The 17,264-nt window shown below is 32.2% G+C and overlaps 1 pseudogene; it reads right to left on the reverse strand.

Annotated features, from left to right (window-relative positions):
• Positions 1–9,007: 9,007 nt before the first annotated feature.
• LOC140850956 (norbelladine 4'-O-methyltransferase 2-like) overlaps positions 9,008–17,264 on the reverse strand; it is a 9,003-nt pseudogene continuing 746 nt past the window's right edge.

A 17,264-nucleotide genomic window follows, 5' to 3' on the forward strand; every position in this document is an offset into this window, starting at 1 on the left:
GGCCATCGGAGAGCCATGGAGGCTTATGGATGATCAAATCATAAAGGGAGAGAGGAAGAGAGAGAGAGATAGGGAAGGAGGGAGGGAGGGAAACGGAAGGAGGGGGTGGCAATGGGAGACCAAACCAGTAGAAGTCAAAGGGATGATTTCGGCCTTTTGTGGGCCTATGCGGCCCTTCGGCGACCACCGTCGACCTTCCCACAACCTTCCAATCCCTCCGCTTCCTTCTCTCTCTTTTCTTTTCCCTCCACGGTTCGGTCATCCAAGGGCCTTGGTGGCCTCAGCGGACCATCAGTGGCCACCATCGATTTTTTTCTCTTCTTCCTTCACTCTCTTTTCTTCTCTTTCCTTTTTCCGCCCTCCATTTTTGTCGGTGTTTGAATTGAATACTTGAACTGCATTGATAGACCACTGGTATAGTTCGATACATCTTGAACTATCCAGTTCCAGATGATTTCACGAACCTTATAGAATATTATACGTCAAACTTAACACTGTCAATATCAATAGTGGTGAAACATAATGGCTTTGTTTAAAAATTAAAAAATAAAAAAAATGGGAAGGGAATGTAAAAGCCCGGGAGGAATGTGCTTGAAGGATAAAGCTATCTTTATTGGTTGTAGTACGTAATAGTTTGTATTCTTTGGCAATAAGGTGGACTATTTTGAGCAAGGAAGGGTAGGAGATTGTTAATCACAAAAAACATTAGAGAGGTTGGATTTCCTTCTTCCCTTCTCCTCCTCCTGTTTTCTCTTATTTCATTTTTCAAGATTATGTGCAAGACATGATAGAATCACTTATATAAAGATGGTTAAGGGCGGCTATAAATTAGGTACGTGCGAAGACAAGGGATGGTCCATACTCCCATCTGTCCATCATGTCCGTTTCATGCAACTCTGTTGTTGCATTAACATCATGGGGATGTGGACACGATCCACATGGCACAGTGTCCAGTTTTAAGCCATATTCACACTTATAAGAATAATGGTGAATGACATCCTATGTGTCATGGTCTTTGTGTGCATGGTCTTTGTGTGCATGCAGATAGACTTGATCGAGTGAATATACTGATTTGCTATTAAATTTTTACAATTTGTATTACTGTTCGGCACGAGACATGTTATGAAAATATCTCGTTACTCAGTGATCTCATTGATAGTATATTGTTTTTTTTTGACGATTCTAGAGAGTAGTCTCATTGAATGGATAGATATGACTTTGATACAGCATGTTTTACCAGATGATGCACCTACAATGCCATCAAGAGAACTGTGAACTAGAACCTAACTCAAGATTATAAGTTAGAGTGTTAACTCAGAGAGAGAAATGTTTTCATGTAGAGTAATTTAGGGCCATGAAAATGATTGATTTTGATTTGCTCTTTGGGAGAGTAGGAAACAAGAAATTCTGTTTGAGCTTGAGAAAAGTGAATATGAAGAGTTCTTGAGGAAAGACTTATATTAGAAAAGTTCTTGGAGAAAGGCTTATTTTAGAAAAATTATTAGTGGAGTCAAGTATTGCTAACTACTACAGTAGCTCCCTTTCGTCGAGACACATTTCCCACCAGATATGGCCCCCACATTAGTGAGAGGATATGGAGTTTGGAAATGCAAACATAGTAGATATGTTCTGGTCTAGATTGGCTGTAACTTAGCCTTAAATAAGGGTCCTATTTAGAGTGATGGTAAGTAGAGCACCTGTTCCCTCCACATGCGCATAAGACCTTTACAGTTTGATATCTTGGAATCTTAAATTTTAGTCTCCCTAATATAAAGCACATGGCCTCCATGCAGCACTCAAATTGTACCTTGGTTGAACATTGATTTCAAGTATCATTGAAAGAACGCATTCTATATTCCTAGTAAAGTCTAAATTGAAGTAAATGTATGAGCATAAGCACTTGAATCTCTGTTTAATAGCCTAAATTCATAGGAGCAAAGTGCATTAACACAAACATAGCTATGTAGATATATGTATGCAATCATAGAAACCTATACTTAATCACGCAAAACCTACATGCGTTCATACCGTGTACTCATACATGTTTAGAGATATTGTACCGCAAAACCATAGTAGCATGCATGTGGGTCTCGGTGAAGTAGCAATAAATGAAAAGCTTGAAGCATGTAGGTATGCATGCATGCATGTACTGTGATAACCTGGTCCAATTGGGCCCAAAACCAGCCCACAAAGTCCAAACACAAAAAAAAAAAAATAATAATAATAATAATAAAAGGAAAAGAAAAGAAAAAAAAAGAAAAAGAAAAAGAAAAAGAAAAGAAAAGAAAAATATATAATAATAATAATAATAATAATAATAATAAAATACACATGAGAGAAAGTTTTTTCATCTCTCTCTTAAATCTTTCTCTCTCTAGAATTGGACTCCCTCTCTCTACCTTCTCTCTCCATTTTCTCTCTCTAGATTTTCTCCCTATTTTCTCTCTCTAGACCTTTTATCTCTTTTATGAATTTTATCTCTCTAGGGTCACTCTCTCTCTATGATTGCATCATAGACCCTAGGATAAACTTGAGATGAAAATATGATAATGTGAAATTACTCCAAAATTTGTGTAGAATTGGATCCCGATCCGATCTTTATTCGAAATTGATAACATCAATCATGGTTATCCATATTAAGTCACCCTGATATGACCACTGATGATCTCAATCATGATTGCCACTTTTGAAGGATACGAAGATTCTCTCTCCACTTTCTCTCTCTACTTTCTCTCTCATAATTAACTTTCTCTCTCTAAGAAGGTCTATGAATCCTGTACCAAGTCATGCCTTCATCTTTTAGGGGCTCATGTTGACTCTAACAAGATGATCCAAAGTTGCTTTGATATCCGTGCTGTATGTCAACCTCATTTGATCATATCAAGTATCTTTCAAATTCATTATTAATGAACTCTATTGATTGATATTGATCTAATTTGTGCTTCACAATTTCTTGATCAAGTCACTTGAATCTGACCCTCAGATCAGAGATCTTGAATTGCCCTGGTATTTGGATGGTCCGACACATCCGGTCAACAGTCTTCTTTCCTTATGATTTAATCTTGTTATATTTATGGAATAGAATTTGATAATGATTTGATATTTTAAATAGGATTAGCTGATTCTTCTAACGAAGTCTGAAGATCTAAGATGAACGGGGTAAATAGATCTTATGCTCCTTATTTATTTTTAAATGATCATATTTTTATGCAAAGAATTGCTATTGATGAAATCATAATTTTTTATAAAATAAGGATCGACATATGTGATATGAAAAAGTATGTTTTATTATGAGCATTGATTTCATGAATATATCTTATGAAAATAGCATGATTATGAAGCATGAATTTTATTATTTTTTCATCTATGTATATGTATGCTTTAAGAAAAAGATATAATGATTTCAAAGGCTCTCAGATGGCTATGAATGAATCCCTTCGGGAAGGTCGACATCCGGAGCTAGCATCTACACGAAACATGGCCCTGTCAGCGGGTATAAAGTTGGCACATGAATTAAGAACTCTGTCGATTAAGAAACATGACCCTGTTACGGGTATAATAGTGACCTTAGCATGAATATTTGTGAGTAATATTTTGAAACATGATATGAATACATGATGAAAATGATTTACGATTCATGATTGTGAAATATTCATGATTTATGCATGCATGATGAGTTTATAACTTATTTTGTTATATGCTCTATGAAATATTTTATTTTGTATTACCTGTTATTTTCTAAATAGTGCATTATCATGAAAAACTTATGTTTGATCCGATAAAGAAGCGCAAGTTCTACTTACTGGGCTAGTGTAACTCATATTCTTTTTGTTTTCTTTTTGTTTGAACAGAGGAATAAGGTTAGGATCGGTAAAAAAGAATTCAGACTTGAAGATCTGCATAGCAAGCTTGAAAATTTGATAGCAGAAGTTTAGTTATTTTATAATCACGAATTTGTAGTTATTTATAAATATTGAGATTCGGATTGGTACTTGCTTTTGGATTTAGATGCTCTAAACCAATATTAGTTTGATTATTTGATGAATAATGGAATTGAATCTTTTTATTTAATAGATTTTAGATGATTATGATGGATTGGCTTCATGTTATCGTGGGCTCCATCCTTAGTAACATGGCCGTGTTATGTTCCGGATTTGGGACATAATATTTTATGGTATCAAAGCTTAGGTCATAATCATTGGGAATTATAATATAAATGATTAGGATATGATAGAATAATATCAGAGCTTAGGTTTAAGATCATTGAGATTATAAAGTGATATCAAATTTTATGTATGATCAATAGGATGTGACCGAGTGGAGTATAATGGATAATATCAGAGCTTAAGATTATGATCATTAAGGACGTGATAGAATGATATAAAGTTTAGATTATGATCACTAGAGAATATGACTTAAGTGGTATTTTGAAGTTAAGATTATCATTATTCGGGATTATGACTTTAGTATATTTGAACTTGAGGCGAAGATCATGAGGAACATGATAGATATAAAAGAAAGGATTCAATAATTTGATTTCGAATCAATAGGTATTATGATGAAATTTATACATAAGTGGCATATGATGTCTATAATAGAATTGACGAGTTATATCTTAAATTTCAATTAGCAAGGTTGACCTGAGTACGAGAAGTGTTGACCCTAGAATGAAGTGGGAGGTATTGATATATTATGTTAGGTATATTTGATGACATTGGAATGCTAAACCTATACGGATAAAAGACATGATAACTTTGCTGATTTTGATGTTAATTTCTTTGCAAAGAAAATTTGGTTTGGAAGTTGTCTAAATGATTGTAAGATAAATCGAAGGTTAACTCAAATTAATTCTAGACATATTGGATTCTTGAGGAGTGGTGAAGCTTATATAATAAGTTCAAACATAGAAGGTGGATAAAAATTTAATTTTGATGTACTATGCCTAAGAGATAGTAATGACAAGAAAACCTTAAATTTTATCCTAAATTGTATATGAAATCTGAAAGTTGGATCTATCTCTGATTGATTTAATATACAAAGATATCTTTTATTTTTGATAGACTTAGATAATTTGGTAAGTTGAGATCAGAGTGCACAGCAAAAGTATGATGATCTGAATTGATTAGAAATATTAATCTTTTAAATCAAAAGATATTATGAAATACGTTAGTCGTAAATAAGAAAGGATTTTACTGATAATAAAAAGGATGCTAGAGAAAAAAAAATCTATCTGATCAAGGAAAGACTCAAAGCAGTACAGGATAAACAGAAGAGTTGGGCAGATAAAAAAAAAGAGAATTAAAATTTTACTTTGGTGATCATATTTTTCTAAAAGTATCACCTACAAAAAGTGTCATAAGGTTTGGGAGACATGGCAAGCTGAGTCCGTGATATATTAGACCTTTTGAAATTTTGAGCCGAATTGGAGATGTTGCTTGCGAACTAGCTTTACCACCAGATTTATTCTAAGTGCACAATGTCTTTCATATTTCACTACTAAAAAAATTTGTACCTGATCCAAATAATGTGATAAAGTATGAGCCATTGCAAGTTCATGAAGATTTAATCTATGAAGAATTTTTTCTCCGAATTATTGATCGAAAAGAGAAAGTTCTAAGACGGCGCATCATTCTGTATGTGAAAATTCACTGGAATAATCATGAAGAGAGAGAGGCTACATGGGAGCTTGAAGATGATATGAAGACGAGATATTCACACTTATTTGAAAATGAAGGTATATTAAATTTTGAGGATAAAATTTTTTTTAAGGGGGGTAGAATGTGATAACCTGATCCAATTAGGCCCAAAACCAGCCCACAAAGTCCAAACATAAAATAATAATAATAATAATAATAAAAGGAAAAGAAAAAAAAAAAAAGAAAAAAAAGAAAAGAAAAGAAAAATATATAATAATAATAATAATAATAATAATAATAATAATAATAATAAAATACACATGAGAGAAAGTTTCTTTCATCTCTCTCTTAAGTCTTTCTCTCTCTAGAATTGGACTTCCTCTCTCTACCTTCTCTCTCCATTTTCTCTCTCTAAATTTTTTTCTTGTTTTCTCTCTCTAGACCTTTTATCTCTTTTTATGGATTTTATCTCTCTAGGGTCACTCTCTCTCTCTGATTGCATCATAGATCTTAGGATAAACTTGAGATGAAAATATGATAACCTGAAATTGCTCCAAAATTCATGCAAAATTGGATCCCGATCCGATCTTTATTTGAAATTGATAACATCAATCATGGTTAATCCATATTAAGTCACTCTGATATGACCACTGATGATCTCAATCATGATTGTCATTTTTGAAGGATACGAAGATTTTCTCTCTACTTTCTCTCTCTACTTTCTCTCTCATAATTAACTTTCTCTCTCTAAGAAGGTCTATGAATCCTGTACCAAGTCATGCCTTCATCTTTTAGGAGCTCATGTTGACTCTAACAAGATGATCCAAAGTTGCTTTGATATCCGTACTGTATATCAACCTCATTTGATCATATCAAGTATCTTTCAAATTCATTATTAATGAACTCTATTGATTGATCTTGATCTAATCTGTGCTTCACAATTTCTTGATCAAGTCACTTGAATCTGACCCTCAGATCAGAGATCCTGAATTGCCCTGGTATCTGGATGGTCCGACACATCCGGTCAACAGTTCTCTTTCCTTATAATTTAATCTTGTTATATTTATGAAATAGAATTAGATAATGATTTGATATTTTAAATAGGATTAGCTGATTCTTCTAACGAAATCTGAAGATCTAAAATGAACGAGGTAAGTAGATCTTATGCTCCTTATTTATTTTTTAAATGACCATATTTTTATGCAAAAAATTGCTATTGATGAAATCATAATTTTTCATAAAATAAGGATCGACATATGTAATATGAAAAAGAATGTTTTATTATGAGCAATAATTTTATGAATATGTCTTATGAAAATAGCATGATTATGAAGCATGAATTTTATTGTTTTTCCGTCTATGTATATGTATGCTTTAAGAAAAAGATATAATGATTTCAAAAGCTCTCAGATGGCTATGAATGAATTCCTTCGAGAAGGTTAACATCCGGAGCTAGCATCCACACGAAACATGGCCCTACCAGCGGATATAAAGTTGGTACATGAATTAAAAACTCTGTTGATTAAGAAACATGGCTCTGTCATGGGTATAATAGTGACCTTAGCACGAATATCTATGAGCAATGTTTTGAAACATGACATGAATATATGATGAAAATGATTTACGATTCATGATTGGGAAATATACATGATTTATGCATGCATGATGAGTTTATAACTTGTTTTGTTATATGCTCTATGAAATGCTTTATTTTGTATTACCTGTTATTTTCTAAATAGTGCATTATCATGAAAAACTTATGTTTGATCCGATAAGAAAGCGCAAGTTCTACTTACTGGGCTAGTATAGCTTATATTCTTTTTGTTTTCTTTTTATTTGAACAGAGGAATAAGGTTAGGATCGGCAAAAAGGAATCCAGACTTGAAGATCTGCATAGCAAGCTTGAAAATTTGGTAGCAGAAGTTTAATTATTTTATAATCATAGATTTGTAGTTATTTATAAATATTAAGATTCGGGTTGGTACTTGCTTTTGGATTTAGATGCTCTAAACCAATATTGGTTCGATTATTTGATGAATAATGGAATTGAATCTTTTTATTTGATGAATTTTAGATGATTATGATGGATTGACTTCGTATTATCGTGGGCTCCATCTTTTAATAGCATGATCATGTTATGTCCCGAATTTGGGGCGTGACATGTACTGTATGCACGTACATGTGCACCCGTAATATACCACCAAATTTGTAAGTCTAACATCAAACTTTGCACATGGAAGGAGAATCTCTATGCTATGTGCAATTTTTTTAAGAAATCTGGAATTTGTTTTACTGAGAAGATATATGATCGAGAGTGCATGAGTGATACAATAATATCAAGAAAAATGATAATCAATTTCTATATACTGGACACCATCATAGAACTCACTGTTGGCTATTTGAACAATACTCAAGTTCTCAAAATAGTGAGGTAGGTGTGCCAGTAACAATCACCCGTGTCAACAAGCGATCTTTACACTATTATTGGCAATGGCATCATACTCTATCACCTGAATAAGAGATTTATTTTCTAATTCTTAAGCTTCCAAGAAATCCAAGAATCACTAAGACAATAACTAATAATATGGTTACAATTAATAGCATATACTAGCATAGTTAGCATCAAAGTATGCTCTAAGCTTGAGCAAAGAAGAAGCGGGGAGATACAAGCTCCTAGTAATGGAACAATGTAAATTACCTTAGTTTACCTAAAAACTTAACTATGGCCATATTAGGCTTAGTAAATCCATCTTCTAACATGCAACATGCATGGAACACTTGAAGGGATAAATGAGTTGGGTCAAAATGAGAACCTGGTTGACTAGATAAATAATTACTTCAAGGGGACTTGAACTCACATTCTCCAGAAATCTGAGCTTTGATACTATGTTGGAACAAGAAAAATCAAACCAAGTATGCTAAAATGTGCAATGTAAATTGAGCTATATGTCATGGTCCCACATCACTGATAAAGAGGTGCGATATAGGTTCACAAGCTTGGGTCGGTCCTCTACCTAATAGTTTAACTTTTTTGGATCGCAAGTCTATGATATGGTGCTATGAGAGACTGTCTCAGCTTTCTCAGTCATGTAGGTCCCTTACTAGGGATACCAAGGTTACATGGGACCTGTGCTAGGGGTTCCCCCTCCCCCTTCTTGAGGCATTATGTGGTTGGGTAGAGGAGATTGTCATCCTTGCACATCAAACAGGTAAAGGAGTGCCAAAGGAGTTCACAAGCCTATGGGTGCATCATAAAATTGGTGGAAACAAAGGGAGGTCTCAGGCCAATAAATTAAGATATGGGCAAATATTGAATTGGACATATATTTTTTCATCCAATTAAAAATGAAAACTAATCCATAATAAGAATATCTAGAAACTTTACTTTTTTTTTAATAATTAAAACACACATAAAGGGTGTAATCAAACCACATGATTCGATAAGATGCCTACAGATGATGTGATCCAATTAAAAATAGAAAATATCTATAGTGAGAATATCCCCACTATTTTTTTGATAATCAAAACACACATGAAGAGTGTAATCAAACCACATAGTTAGATAAGCCGCCTACAGATGGTGAATCCGTCACCAACACAAACTTGTGTCATATCAACCCGAGAGTCAGTAGCCAAAAAATCATTAAACTTCAGAAAATAGTCTCTGACTTCTGCATCATACTGAGAAAGAGTACCCACTGGAGCAACCACACGACCCGACCAAAGAGTATCATCATAGATAATAACTCCTCCAATCTTCACAAGTTTAAGTAAGCGTTCATGATATTCTCCATAATTGAACTTGTCGGCATCCACAAATGCAAAATCAAACAACTCATCTTCTTTTACCTGCAGTTATTAGCAGAATTCCGTTATCATGATCGTAGGGTAGTAGCTTCCTATATAGAGAGTTTCACTCACAAATTGTCTTGGTTGAAAGTCCAATGATAGTTTAAACATATGGTGGCATTTAGTTTTAGAACAAAAATATTGTATTCCTTTCAAGCATCCCACTTTGTTAGGTTCTTTGAAGGTTTACGCTCAAAATATAAATCAGAATAGAAGCAATATGCTTGCTTGTCAAGAGACGAGAGCAACATATTTTTTAGAACCCCGAAGCATGTATGAAGAGTGTCTGAGACTGTGTATCGTGGTTGTATTAAGAGAAGATGATTTGAAAGTAATTTGATCCTTGCTTCTTTGACAAAATAAACACTACACTTTCAGCTATTATTTGCATAATTTAAGTAAAGATGGTACTTAGGTAATAAATAAAAAACAAAATGATTAGAATATAAATTAATTTGACAATAAATTTACTTTTGTTGGAAGTCTAATTCAAACTTGGATTTAAAGTTTGAGAAGATCTTGTCTTGAGTCCTAGAGTAGGAAGTGTAGGTAAGGTATATGGCTTGGTGATTTAATATATCTAGTGTGGGCTGTGTATTGGTTGAAAGGATGTTCTCATATGAACCCCAATTAGAGGTGTCATATGCCATGTTTTGAGCTCTTTGTTTGATAAATATCGGAACATAAGCTTGGAAAAGAAAGTAAGAAATGAGAGACAACTGGTGAAGAGGTTCGCATGTGAATAAAATGGTACTTGGTGGAGTTTAATGGAAAGGGACTGGCTGTATCAGGGTCTGTATAAAAGGTGAGTTCAGCAGTATACGTTCAGAGAGTATTTATTAGCAAAATAGTATATTGTTTTGTGTGTTGCTTTATTATGCTTTCCTATCTCCCTGTTATCTTAATTTCACACCGTGCTACGAGTCATTATTTTCATATTACTAGTTATTTGACACATGAATTACACATGCAGAAGTCAAAAAATATTAGATTGTCAATTTGATCAAAATTTTACAAGTATTAGGCTAGTCTGCATCTTGATCTGTAGCATATGTATTCTTTATTGACTTAAAATTTCGTTCAATTAGATATATTTAATTGTTGCAAAGGATATTGATAAGCGCCAACAATGTATGAAAAAGAAACCTTTAAATTTGAGTAAGTACATACAGTTAGAACAACAAGCATCCACATAAGCATATATAATTTTGGAATTGCAACACTCTAATTCAAACATATTGTATCATGCAAAAGATTACAAACTCAACTTTATAAATGATTAACACAATTTGGACCAATTGATAATTGCTGTTATGGGACCTCATGGAAAGAATGAAATGATGGAAAATGCATTAGTAACTTTCTTTACTAGCTTAAAGCCTGTTTGGATTGCTTTTATTTTGTGTTTTTCAGCTTCAAAGGTGCAAAAAAAGAAAATGCACTAGACTGGCAAACCATATAATGAAGTTCTTTTGAGTTGTCAAATTGATTAGAGAAATTTTTCAGAGGCTTTGGAAGCAAAAATTGTTGCTTAAAAACAAGTGAAAGTAGAACCAAGGATTAGCATAAGTTATGAGGAAATGCTGTGTCTTCCATGTCCAGCTTCACTTGGAATTTCACTACTCTTTAGGAAAACAAAAACACAAAAAGAGGAATGCCAAAACAGGACCTCAGACATTTAGGATCTAATGATATGATAAGACATCAAAACCAAGTTTGCTGAAGGTCATCAATTCAAATCCCTCCAAGCCAATTATTAATTAATTGAATCTGATGTCATCTTGTACCTGTTCTAGTTCCAAATGGATGATTCAAGCTGGATGTGAGATGTGTTAACCTAATAAAAGTTGTAGACCTATTTTCTGTCAACCAGCAAAATAAAAAAGATCAAATTTATGACAGATTGTTTTGTTTAGTGACCACGGAAAATGGTCTAAAAAGTCAATATCCTTGTTATAGAACAAGCTAAGATAATAAACTAACAGCCAAATAATTGTCATTATTTAAATGTTCATTATTAATATATGAAATAGAAAAATATAGTATTTATAACGTCAAGGACCCCGTTAAGATTATAATATGAAGGCCATTATGCTACACCAGGATACTTTTGTAATATGGATGCATCAGATTTAATCTATTTTGGGAGTTATGCTGTAGAGATTCACTGGAATGAGCTATAGACCTAGAAACTTAGGAGTCAAATGTTTTTTTTTTTTTTTAATCTATAATTTTTAACTTTGCTTGGCTGGATTGCAAAGCCTTCTCTATTATTTGAGGGCTTGGTTTAAGATAATGAGAGTGAGATGCCAATAAGAGTCCTAATCTTTTCTCAAAGTTAACATAAATAAGAGTAATGACCCTTTCTTAAGAGCAAAGTAAATAAGAGTTGAAACTCTTGTATAATAATTCTATCTACTTAAAAATCATCCAAATATTGCATGGCAATCTTCCAAAAGCAATAGCAAGATAGCAAGAAATTAACTTATTCACTCATGCGAATGTGCATATCTATTTGTAACAAAAGGAAGATGTAGAATTTTTTTATGGGTCTCTTTTATGTTGATATATCTCTCCTTAAAAGTGGTTATCAAAAGATTTAATAAATTTGTTAATTATGCTACGCATGCGGGCGCACGTGCGCGCGCACACATACACGCATATATATATATATATATACACACACACACACACACATACGCGTGCGCACGCACACGCGCACGCACGCACCACACACACATATATATACACACATATACATACATACATACATACATATATATACACACATACATACATACATATATATACACACATAATACATAATATACATACACACACACACACACAACATACATACATATATATATGTCTATACACATATATATATATACATAATATATATACATATACATATACACACACACACACACGCATATGTGTATATACATACATATATACATACATACATACATACAGACATATATATATATACATATGTGTAGATACATACATATATACATACATACATACATACAACATATATATATATATACATATGTGTATATACATACATATATACATACATACATACATACAGACATATATATATATATATATATATATAATATATATATATATATAATATATATATATATATACATACATATATACATACATACATACATACAGACATATATATATATATATATATATTATATATATATATATATTTATATATATATATATTATATATATATATATATATATATATATATATATTATGTATTATGTATATTGGCTTAGCTCTGTTTATTATATAAAACATTTTTCATCTGCTCAAACCCAAAAATTTATGATTTATATCTAGAACACTTCTATTTTATTTTTTTTATTAAATTTTTGGTTCTCCAGACACATGCAAAGCTTTACAGGGACACCTATGTGCTTAACCTATGTTAAGCTTTTTTATTAATTAAAGACACAACTCTTTCTTTTATTGCTAGAGCAAAAGAAAATCACTATACACCACAAAAAATATTATACTTGATATATGATGAAAGCTACCTCCTGAAGCATTTTATCAAGAACAGGGAGAGCTTCTGATTCAATAAAATTAATCTTGTTCTCAACTCCAGCTTTTTGAATAAATGGTAGCCCATCTCGAAGTTTGATCTGTTAACGTCAATTGCTGTGACCTACAACAAAGTATGAACAAGAAAGATAAAGGGTCATGAATACTAAATTTTTATTGCTCAATTCTTTCTAAAGATATTGATTGTGGAGCATTGTTTTCTAATGTGCATTCATAACTTCAATAATACTGTTTAATCGTAAAATTTTGCAGATGTGTTTAAATGTATCTTTTCTGAATTAACTCAAAATATATCTAGTTTGATGTAAAATAAGTAGAAACATAACATGGACTAGATTATGCATTAAATTTTAAATCTTTAGTAAAAGATTTTCTAGTGTCTATAATATACAAAAAAAAGGGGAAGGGATTTTCCATTTCAGCCTTCACTTTAAAGATCATATTCATAAAATTGATATTCAATTAATCCATTTTAAAGTTTACTTATTCACTTGGCCAATTGTTGAATGGGTAAGAGATATCTTAGGGACCCAGTATCTCAATAGCAACCCTATTTCTAGCTTGAAATAGTATTTAAGATCTAAAACACAGATGAATGAATAGTAAGCTATTTTTAGACCTCTAATTCTGGAACAATAAGCTACTTCTACTTATGTGCCTATTACATGGCACAATATCTATGTGAAGTTAGGTATCAGGTTTAGAGATTAAAGCAGGTTTTCATTGTATACATTGAAGTTCCATAGAAGATATAAATTTTCTATTCTAAATATTTTCACGAGAGTAGATCAAAACTAGTAGTGTGATTTAACTTGGATGATCCATCAATCATTAAATCTTTTACCAAAAATTTTAATGTAGTATGTTGACTGACTTTCTCTAAACATGTGTTTTGGTTAGACTATAACTAAACATTAATTTTTTAGTAAATATTTATGATTCCAAATCAATGATGGAGCATTTTAATAAAAAATATCTAATAGGTGATCATGATCTAGGCATTACAAATGCCTAAAACCCAAAAATCATATGTTTGGTGGCCTCATAACCATACTTGAAATAGGCAATGATACTACTAGTAAATAGAAACAAGTGAACACAACATATTTTTAGTGTTGCTAAGGAAGTTGAAAAACCTTGCCATCTTTGGGTAATGCTAGTGCTGTTGTGAGGAGTGAATAACCAGTGTACACGCCAGCTCAATTGTCTTCTTTGCATTCATAAGCTTTAGAATCATAGAAAGATGTTGGCATTGCTCCGGAGGCATCATCCAAAAATGCCTGCAACATCGAAAAGTTTAAGATAAATTATAGAAATACTTTCTTAACTTTAGTTCAATTTTATTTATATCCTCTGTACTTTAAAAAACATCAAACTGAACTTTCTAGTTATTAAAATATTCCAATATGGTCTTACAATGTATTTACTAGCAAATGACACTAGCTAGCCATTTCAACGGATGAAAATATCCTTCGTCCATATAAAAGGATGATGAGGAGGAAGGAGAAGAGAAGGGGTCACTATAGGAAGGGATGGAGGTGGAGGGAGCTACCATGGAGGGAGAGATTGGTATCACGAAGGTCAGTATGGAGGGGGATGACAACGTCGATTTGCTTCATGGGTAGGATTGGAGAAGGAGAAGGAGAAGGATGAGGAGGAAAAGAAAGAGGGGTTACCAGTGAGGAAGGAGAAAAAAATCACTACTATCCCTAACAAAAATCTGACTAAGCATCTCCTAAACAATTGGAGAGGAAAAATGAAGATATCAAAAAAAAAAAAAGTATATGACTCATGCAACTAGTATATATTACACAAAAGCACATCTCATAGTTTGCCAAAACAAGCGGACAAATAAATCTATTCATATAAATGGCATGAACAGTCATAAAGATGATTGTGCATGAACATCTAAACCATTCTGAATGTAGATTTATTTTTATCCTACTAAAGCAAATTAGTAAAAAGGCCTTAATATATACTAGTTGAAAGAGAGTTTATCTATAGACTAGTTAAATTGACATGTGCATATACTTTTACATACACACATTTATACATATACATACATACATAAATATGTTTGACTGAAGATATTACAGATAGAAGAACCAATAACTTTTCTATAAACCTTGTTGAAAATATTCTTTATATAGAAGACTAACCTAATATTTTCTGAAATATAATAAATATAGTTGGTGCATGATATGAATATCCAAGAATTAGAATGTCTAGCTCAAACAACTAGCTAAAAATTAGCTGCCTAATTAAAGTTCAATGCCCTAAAATGCATCCAAGTTTGGCTTAAATAAATATTAGATAAAACATTCTGAAATGAAAAAGCACAACAGTGAAACATGACAATATAATATTGTTGGAAAAGTAACAATGAAAGAAACTATCCAAATAATTGGACTAATAGTGAAGCTAGAATAGTTTCTCGTATGTTACTATTAATAGAGTGGTTGGAGAATGGGAGAGAGATGGAGTTGGAGAAGAGGTGGAAAGGAAAAAGTTTATTGTGGGTGTGTGTTTTCTTTCTTTGTCCTCTCCTTTTCTTCTATTTCGAGAGGAAAGAAAAATAGAAAACTTGATTAAGATCCTCTATAGTCTTCTTCTCCTCCACACCCCTCCATTTCCTCCCACTTGATTTGGGTTTTCTTCTCCTTTTCATTTGATTTAGGATTTATATGATGTTAATGGTAGTATGGATATTTATAAAAATAATGGTACTACATGATGGTTATGTGATACTATACTGTTAATAGAGATAGATGGCAAGATCATGTTGAATCATTTCGATAACTAAAAAAGTCAATTTGATATTTTTTAAAGTACATGGAGTGTAAGTGAAATCGAACCAATATTGGAGTGTTTCTAAAATTTATCCAAAAATTTAAAAAGGGGTGAGGATGGTTTAAATGCTCATTGTAATCACTCGCATGAGGTTAAGTGTTAATAGATCAACAACTTAGAAGAAGATATATCATCATATAATTCATTTAATATAGTCAAAGTGTCCTATGCTAATCCTATGATGTGTGCAACTTTAATTTTAACCAATCTTTGAAGAGTTAATCTTATTTACCATTTGTTACACATAACTGGTTAAAGACTGAATCTCCCAAATAGTTACTTAAACAATTCACTAATCAACTAGCTTTGAATAGCTAATTAATCTAGCTTGTTACTTAAGAATTCTGAATAAAAGACATGTCCAATATTAGTTTGAGTGTCATCATCAAACACTTGTCTCATGGATGGAAAGTATAAAATCAAATATATTGACATAGTTAATATATTGTATAAAATGATTGTAATTTCAAATTCACATTATACAATAAAAAAATATCTTGTCAACTATTATACCCTACAAAAAATTTAAAAAGTTTCTCACTATTCTCTAGAATGATAAACAAGCTAGGTCAATGTTCTTGATCACAGATAAAAATCTTATTTTAAGCAAGTTAGCACATTAGAGCACTGGATTTTAATCAGGATCTGTTTAGATGATTAGGCTAAAATTCTATAGGATTCATGGATTGGACTAGTACCTGCAGTAAAATTATAAGAATATAAGCTAAGCTAGGCCTATAGTCATAAATATCTAGGAGTGATTTTGGAGTGGGCCGGTCCAAATCTATAAGGAGAAAATAAGATCTACTAAGGCTTTTTTTATCCCAATAGGATTCGAAGCAGTCCATTCAAAACACTCTTGGTATTTATGAATATAGGCCTTGCTCAACTTGTAATCTTATGATTTTGATCTAACCCATGAATCTCATAGAATTTTTAGTCTAATAATTCAGATAGACCGTTAAAACACTTGATGATAGTTTTAGATACTCGGCATCATACTCTATACTTTATTACATAAACATACAATAACACATTATAATAAAGATACAAGGGTGGGCCTAAATGTTAATTGGTTCCTGCTTTGCATCACTCCTCAAAACATCAAAGAAAAAAGAACCAACAGTACCCAAAAGAAAAAGAAGAAAAGAGTTAAACAGAGAGATGGGGGTAAGTGATGCCCTTTGCTTTGCTTCAATAAGAAAGGCTCTTGCCCAATCATAAAGAGATGCATCGATAGCATGGATAAAACCACTGGATATTTTCAGATTTTGTGCTTGGATTTATTCTATTTTTTTCATAGATATCTAAAATAACTACGCACCAATTACCTT

This window comes from Elaeis guineensis, chromosome 9 (assembly GCF_000442705.2).
Source record: "Elaeis guineensis isolate ETL-2024a chromosome 9, EG11, whole genome shotgun sequence".
NCBI classification, from domain to species: Eukaryota; Viridiplantae; Streptophyta; class Magnoliopsida; order Arecales; family Arecaceae; genus Elaeis; species Elaeis guineensis.